Genomic DNA, 8,390 nt, shown 5'->3' with positions numbered 1-8,390 from the left:
GCTCAGAACCACAGGCGTGCCCCGATGGTGATGGTGAGGACGATGGCTGCAGCAGATGTTGACTGGACAGCAACCAGAAAAGGTGGTGAACAAAAGTGGTTCTGCAAACTCTTGTTTTGAGGGAAGAAACAAAGCAGTTGCAGCTTCTGTGAGCCAGCTTTCATACTCTGAATGAGATTCAGTAAATTATATTCAACTGCTCTGGAAAAACCAGGAGCAAAATTATGGTTAAAGTAGAGTTTGCAGAAGCCAATTTTTCAAAGAGCCATTAGGTCACCTAATGATGTATTCAGCTAGGAGATTCAAGACTCCAATCTGTCCTAGAGTGGTTAGGAATGTAAAGCAAGTGTCCCAGCCAGCTTTCTTCACGAATTTCTCGCTGCATTTTTGCTTCTACTATTTTAATCTTGGCATGACAGAGTTTTAGGGTGTTTATCCAGGAGTGAAGACAGACAATGGGTTATCTGCCATCGGAAAACAAAATACATGTCAGTGCTGAATTGGACTAAGTGATCTTCGTAGGTCTCTTCCCACTCAGGGTATTCTATGATATACTCAGGATATTCTGCGATACTGTAGGTGCTGAAACGTTGGTGTTGAACGGCCCTGGGTGCAGCCGACACCTGCCTGAGGCACTCGCAGCGTTCACCTGGGAGCCTCTGGGCTCGCATTCAGCACGCACGGCGCGTCTCTGCACAGAGCAGAGCGACAGCACTGTTATCTTAGCGCGGCTGCCAGCGCCGCAAACTCCGCAGTCGGACAGACTGCCGCTTGTCCCACGCTGGGTATTTTTCACGGCCGTCCGTAGCTGCGGGGGCCCGTGTCGGGCGGGGCCGCGGCCTGCGGGCGCAGCGCTGGGCACGGCCGCATTGTGTCCCGGCGGGCCGGGCCGGGGCGGGGCGGCTCGGGGCGAGCGGCCGCGGCGGCTCCGCGCCGGGCGGGCGGGCGGTACCGCGGCTCCGCGCCCGGGGGCGGCGCCGAGCGAGGGCAGCGGAGCGGGGCGGGCCCGCCAGCGCCCGGCGCTCGCCGTCTCCTTGCCGACGGAGGAGGGGTCGGAGCCGCCCCCGTCCCCAGGGGCTGCCGGCGGGCTAGCGAGGCGGTGCGAGGCGGCCGAGGTTGGCCACGGCAGCCCGGCCGGAGCGGGCGGGTCCCGGCTCCGCCCCGCGTCCTCCCAGCCCGGGCACCCGCAGCGCCGCATCGGGTGAGTACCCGCGCTCCGGAGCGGCTCGGCCCCGGCCCCGCGGAGGGCGGCGCAGGCCCTGCGGCCTGGCCGCGCTTTGTTCCCGGGCGGCGGCGGCGGCGGTGCCGGCCCCGCGGGGCGCTCCGCTCCGCTCCGCCGTGCGGCCGCGGCTCCGGCTCTCCCGGGCGGCGGCGGCGGGGCCGTGCTGCAGAGCAGCCCCGGCTGCGAGCTCGTCCCGCTCGCTGCCCCGCGGTGCGAGCCGGAGCACGGCGGGTCGGTGCGGCCCGGGGGAACCCGTGCAACAGGTTCGGGCATTGTTCGTGCCGCCGCGGTGGCGGCGGGGGGGCTTCCCAGGGGGGCTCCCGAGTGGCCGCCGCCGACGGAATTTTTGCCTTTGTGCGGGCGCCGCCGCGGGTGTCGCGGCAGGCCCCGCAAGGAAGGAGAGGGGTTGGGGCGGGAGTTGGCTCCCGGCGGGGATTTCGGCGGTGCGTGGCCGCCGGTCCGGCCGGCGGGCTGGGGACGAGTCACGGCCGTGTCACTGCCGCGGCGTCGGGCGCTCCTGGGTTTCTGGAAGTGCTGCCTGGTCGGGAAGCTGATTCACTGCTGAAGACGTGGTTGCTCATAGCTGTGGTTACCCATTCTTTGATTTTTCACACGTCTATTGTCCAGCAGTTTTGTCCTCTCCCCCATAATTGCAGTGTCCTTTGCTACTCTCTGACAGAGCTTTTTAGCCAGGCAGTTGTACGAAGGCAATGCACTAAGGCGACTGTTTTTGCTAAAGAATTTGAACGAGTGTATGGAAGCAAGAGTGGAAACAATTAGGGGAGAGTGGTTCTTTATTTTTTTGACTTTTTGGAAGTTGTATAATGAGCACAATTGATGAGGTTTCTGTGGATATGTATTAATAGATGCTTTTGTCTGTTGCTCTCTCATCTTTCTGCATCCCAAAGGAAATATTGGTCCTCTCCATTTTTAGTATTGCAGTGTCTGCAGTGTCCTCACAATTGGATCTTGATTTTGTTCCTGCATTAAAATTCACTGTGATGAGGATGTACTGGGCTTTTCCTCCTTTTCTCCCTTCCGTGACATCGCCTGCTAAGATTCGGTGTTTAGTAAATAATGAATACTGTTACTACATTCTAGGATTACTGATAGTTATTAATTACTGTGCTAATAAGGATTCTCCTTTATTTGAGTGTGAGTATTTATAGTCCTAATGCCATTGTCGGTACCAAGCAGGAACTGAAGAGAGAAAAGGGGGACTACAGAATAGAGCTGAAGAGAGGCCTGCAGCTTGCTGAGGTGCTGGTCGTGTCTTGCTCTTTCAGGAGAAAAGCAGCAAGGTAGAGCACTGGAGCAGGCTTCTCAGGGAGATTGTGGAGTCTCCCTCTCTGGAGACATCAAACCCCCTGCCTAGGCTGGGTCACCACCAACGGGTACACAGGAATGTGTCCAAGTAGGGTTCCATTAGAACCATTCAAATAGATGATCTCCAGAGGTCCCTTCCAACTTAATAATCCTTTGATTCCGTGAAAATCTTCCACCAAAACTAAGAGTAATTGCAACGTGGTATTAGGGGTGGATTTTCGGATTTTGCACAATTCTTTATGACATTGATTGCTGCTTGAGGAGTGCTGTAAAATCGTCTCAGCTGACTGTTTTTCCTGGAGTAGTTTACTAATAGATGATATTTTGTTTGAAGTTTAATTGATCAGTAACATCAGTTTTACTAGAAGTACAATTTAAATAATCAAATGTATGTATTTTTAATTTTGTAGGCTGTAATTTTAAATTGGCTATGGATTCAAATTTCTCAGTTAAGCTTATGTAAACAAGAGAAATTCACGTAGTTCAGTCATTATCTGTCAACAAAATAAAGGAGTCAGGTGAATTTAGCTCAGTTTCAGTTGGCTGTTGCTTGAGAGTGGTAGTAGGAAGGGAAACCAGAGGAATTTCTGTAGGGACTTTATTACAGTGCTACCTAACTGTCAAGAATCTTTAGGAATAAAGAGGAACATCTTTATTCCCCAGTGATAATCGGTGGGGAAATACAGAACACCTTCAATAGGCAGCTTCTGATCAAGTAGGCAGAGCCTACCCTGGAAATGATGGTGTAGGATTTCCAGTGTGAATGTACTTAAGCAGTCTCTGTTTGTATTTTTGTTCCCAATCTATAGGTGTGTCCTCTTGCCTTCTCTTCCATCTTTTTGAGGCTGACTAGAAAATTTCCATTAATAGGAGGGCATTTTTAATTTAAAATTTACTGTGAGTTAGATTATTGTAATAACTGATGTATCAGAATTACTGTGAAACCAATGAAGTGTGTTTGTCATCTTGACTTTGCCTTTTACACAGAATGCAATAATTTGAGCTTCTGTTTTTTTGTTGTTGGGTTTCATTTCATGGGTGGAATTTGATCAAGTTACAAGGTTTTGTGCAAGTCTTATAACATTTGCAAAGGTCTAATGTTTGCTGGTTATATGTTAATTCCACATCTTCTAATACAAAGAGAGACTATTTATATTTTCTTACTCAAGTTATACTTTGCCTTTGAAAATTTTATAGCAGTGAGTACCTTTGTAGAAGTACCTTCTTCCTCTTTACAAGACATCTACTAACACTGTTTTATTTTCAGTTTAGCCTAAAACTTTGTGTAGGTTCCCTCTGATTGAAAGCATGCTACAGGGATTCTGGTTCTTGTTACTTTCCCACTGCTTCCGGTGCTGCCTCAGGAGCATTGCCTGCTAACTATAAACAATGTTGATGTCTACCATATGTTTTGGTAGAAAGTGCAGGATTCCTGCTGTCCCACTAAACTGAAATGCCTTGCTTACTAGTGTTTGCGAATATACAACAGAAATGTTGACTCCCCTATCATATAGCTCTTTAAGAAACTCTTGTTTTCAATCTCCAAGGAAATAAAGTTTTAGATTGAGTAGCAAAATCAAAAAATATGGTCAAACACTTTTTTATTTAAATTTGCAGAACCCGGGATCTGGAGCTCAAACTTGTAACCCTAGCAGTTTTGCATTCCAGTACCAATGGTAAGTAAGATAGGTCTCTTCCAAAAATAAATCTTTATAGTTTTCATGCATTACATTTGGTTCTTATGAAGCTTTGATACTGACGAATATACTGCCTAGAGCAGCATCTTTGCAGTTGGTTTTGTAGAAACTTACTTAGGCTTTAACTTCATGCCTTCTTTAACTTACCTGCTTTACTTTGTTTTCATTTTGTGACTCCTAAAAAGTCTTTAAAAGGTGCTCTAACATAAACTGATATTAAAGTTAAATTACGTTGTTTGGCCGTGCAGCTCACAGTGCAGCTTGTGTTCCTGTGTCTCACAAAGAGAGGAGTGGATCAGATGTGTTAGAGGGGGTTTAAGCTTAAGACTGGAGATAAGGGAATTCTACTTTTAAGAGGGTTCTGTGGTAGTGGGTGAGAGTAAGGAAAGAAGTTTTCATAGCATCAAGGTAATTGCTGCTCTGATGGTGTTGATAAGCTTGTGCTGGAAGATAAATGAGAGACTTGGGAGCCTTGATTGAGCAAGTAGAAAAATGTGTTGGCAAAGCTTTTTGCTCTTCAGACTAAATAAGAGTGAGAGATTTTTGAAGTGAGGATAACCTTACAGCAGATGCTAAACTCAACAAGGAAGCAAGTGAAAATCAATCTGGAGTGTTGTTTTCCTGTTTCCAGGTGAGAAGATGAACTGCTGCATTTTGGACAAGCTGAAGTTTGGAATGCTGGGACATAAAGAACCCATTAAGAAGGAAATTACAATAGTTAAGAGGAGATGAAGGTATGACTTAGGGCTTTGCAGAAACAATAATTCAAGGGAGATAGATGTAGTAAGTACATGAGAATTCAGAGCCAAGATCACTTCCTATGATGCTGGCAGAGCTGTATTTGAGATGTGCTCTTAGTGAGGTATCATGAAGGATAAGTGTTGACCAGACCAAATAAGGCCAAAGCAAAAATGTGTTCCAAGAATAAGATAAATGGGTTTGATGTTAGCTTGATGTTTTGGTCACTGAATGATATCTATGGCTGAACCTGAGACCTCAGTGCAGGTTGGCTGTTTTCTTTCTGCTGGTGTTCTGTTTGCTAATTCTTTCATTTTGCATTCTCACTTATAAGAGTATCATTCATGTATGAGTGTTGCATCTATGCAGGATGTTCCAGGCAGCAGCTTAGAGAGCTTGATTTTATTTTCTCTGTAGCATGTGACCATTTATGTATTGGTTTATTGATTTATTTGTTGGTAGTGGAAGGGTGCATGTTTTATTTTGAGGGGGTAGGAGAGAGGGAGAGGTCTTGTGATTACTGCAGGTGGTTGCTGTGGCTGATTTAATTTGTGATTTGCAGTTGAAATGTTCAGAATTTTTAATCTGAGTACAAAACCTGAAGGCATCCATGAAAGTTAAGATTTATTTCTCCTGTACCTACTAATTTAAGGACATCTTAGATAATTATTTTTGCTTTGTAGAGCAGTGATATAATGGATTTCTGAAATAAGTAAATAAAGTATTTATTTACCAGATCTGGAATATTCCAGTCTCTTGTACTTTCAGGTTTGATTAACATTAGCAAAATTTTCAAGTTATTTATTTCTTATTGAAGGGATTTTTATTATTACTCTTACCATGGATACTTTGTGTATTGAGCAGTGAGGACACAACAGTAATTTTTTAATTTTTATTTTTTTAAGGCAGAGGAAATTGTTCAGGGTGTTTCAAGATCTGCACAAAATCATACTCGAGCTGGTAACTTTTTGGTCAGGTGGCAAACCCAGAGCTTTAGGGATTTGTAAACGGACTTTTTATTAGCCCCTTCTTCCTTATTATCTTGTTTTGGTCAGTTTCCTCCACTCCAAAACAATGACTGCTTTTGTGTCTGCTGCACAAGATGTCTTTCAGTGTAGGGGAGCATTTCTTTTTGCTTCCACTCCGTGGAGTGTCACTGTGCTGAGCTGGGAATTGAGTCCTGGGGCCCTGAGCCACATGCAATTGTAACCAAGCCAAATATGTGTATTGTTATGAAGTGGTAGATTGTTTTCTTATATAAGTGTTGCAAAAAGAACAAGAAGTTCTAATCTTGCACCCCAGAGGAAAGTGTTTTTTATTTGTCCCAGGCTGCCAGCAGTTGCACTCATCAGTACAGCTGTTTGTCTTTTGGCTTGGCTGCCCATGGCCTGGATTGTCCAGTCTCATTCCACCCATTGTCCTAGTTCATTTTATGAGCTACTGAAGGCATAGGAGCTTTCTGATCTCTCATCACAAACTGGTTTTGGACAGTTCCTTAAAGAACTGGTCATAAGGTATTTGTTTGTATGTTGGTTTTGTTTTGTTTGTTGGGGTGGGGTTTGTGTTTGTCTGGGTTTTTTTAAGAAGAGGGAGCTAGGAGAGGACTATGTAGTTTTATTTTACTGTCTGTGGGTTATTTTTCTTCCCCCTAACCTCATGAAGTATTTCTGTGGTAGAAATTGCAATCCATGTGATTCTGTACAATTCCCATGTGACTTCTGACTATGGAAAATTTTAAAACCTAAAAATTAGAATTTCATTTTAATGAGTTTTAGCACAGTGTAACGAGGGAGAGAAAATGTCTTGGCTATGCTTTGAACATAGCATTTCAATTGATATATTGATATGTAGAAAGTGGTGGAAGAAGCAGCCTCTCAACTTGAATCATTTTTTGTATTCTGTGGTTACTTGATAGTGTTAAGTGAGATGAGACTGTAGAGATGATGATGCAGCTTCTGCTGGTTTGCCTGCCTGTTGTAAGGGAAGGAGGGTGTGAGGTAGATTGGTCTTCTGATGCTGGTGGGCAAGCTGTAGGGTTCTTCAGGAAGGTAAACGGTGTCTCTCACAGTATGTGAGAGTGCAAAGATGTGGCAGGAATGTTGCACGAAAGGGAATATAGAGATGCATCCAAAACCTGTGGCTTATTTTCTCTGGTATTCTAGGTTAAAGAGGCCTGAAAACTGCTATAACTCAGCACAGACCTTGTGTGTGGCTTGGACTGAGGCTGGAAAGGGTTGAAAACTCCAGCAAGCTGACACCTTTGATGTCCCGTGTTGCAGCATCGTTTTGCATGTGTGCATGTGTTCCCTTGGGTTGGGCAGGTTTGCTCTCTGAACGTGGCCAGTGAGTCCAAGGAGGGCTGTTCTCTGAGAGCAGAAGTGCTCCTTGCTGCACAGGACCCTGTGGCTGACCCTGTTCTGTGGAAAGAATGAGGTGTTGGTATTGTCTCACAGCTGTACATGCAGGTGTTATTGTGCATCCTGAGTTGCATTGTTTCTGTGCTTGGTACTCTTCCTTTTTTCCCCCTCTGGCACTTGCTTGAAGTCTGAGGAAAAGCTCTGCCTTTGTGTGAAATGAATAGCTGACTGTGATCAAAGTTAGAAGTCAGACACACAATGACTTCTTCTTCTCAGATGGCATAACCTCTTACTCACCTGTTCTCCATTGGCTGGTTTGCTATTCATTATATTGCTCATCGCTTCCTTTTGTTGCTTGTCTTTTTATTTCACTTTTCACAGAATGTTGAGGGATTGAAAAAGGGTGGGAAATGAATATGGAAGATGGGTTAAATAGAGGAAGTAGTGAACAGACAGTTCTTTTGAATTCTATTATTAACTTTAGTTAGAAGACAAGTTAAGATTTGAACCATCAGATGAAAATGGAGTGGAATTGGAATTTTTCCAAGCTTAAATTTGTTGTGGCTGTGACAATGTGCTTTTGAATCATGGTCTAGCATGCTGTTTACCTCAGTTTTAACCCAAGTCAGAGCACATTTTCGGTGTGTTCTTTGAACTGCCATGGCAAGTTGCTGAGTTAGGGTGCTAACAGTACATGTGCAATGGAAATGGCACTGAGTGGTTGCATGTTGCTTTAAAGCAGCTTACATGCAAATCACTCTGTGGTTTTTATTTTCTGGCTTCTTTAGTGTGAATTAGAAGGTTAAAGAAGATCAGGAATATTTTTTTTTGTGTACAGCTTCAGACACAGTATAAAACTTCTGTGACTTTTTCTGGATAATTTTTACTGATAATAAAAAAGTGAAAAATGCAGAAGTGGTTGAAAAAAGCAAAAAATTTGATATTCCTTAAATATCTGAAGTTACCTTTTCTCATGAGGGTTCTAATGTTAAATATTTATTAGTGTGCTCATAATATCTTAAGGAGTAAAAACCAAACACTGCATTTGCA

The 8,390-nt window shown here is 44.6% G+C and overlaps 1 protein-coding gene across 4 annotated transcripts in view; it reads left to right on the top strand.

The window, feature by feature from the left end:
- The first annotated feature begins 1,043 nt into the window (after window positions 1-1,043).
- The window catches only part of SESTD1 (SEC14 and spectrin domain containing 1), a 50,731-nt gene continuing 43,384 nt past the window's right edge, over window positions 1,044-8,390 (top strand). The window contains exons 1-3 of one of the 4 annotated variants that reach the window (XM_059853198.1): window positions 1,044-1,201; window positions 4,166-4,224; window positions 4,877-4,979. The gene's annotated coding sequence lies outside the window, so the exon portion shown is untranslated. Of the gene's footprint in view, window positions 1,202-1,392; window positions 1,486-4,165; window positions 4,225-4,876; window positions 4,980-8,390 lie in introns of those variants that run through there. The other 3 variants (XM_059853199.1, XM_059853200.1, XM_059853201.1) reach the window with 3 other exon arrangements.

Source organism: Haemorhous mexicanus, chromosome 8 (genome assembly GCF_027477595.1).
Source record: "Haemorhous mexicanus isolate bHaeMex1 chromosome 8, bHaeMex1.pri, whole genome shotgun sequence".
NCBI classification, from domain to species: domain Eukaryota; kingdom Metazoa; phylum Chordata; class Aves; order Passeriformes; family Fringillidae; genus Haemorhous; species Haemorhous mexicanus.
This window is presented reverse-complemented; position numbering and strand designations above follow the sequence as displayed.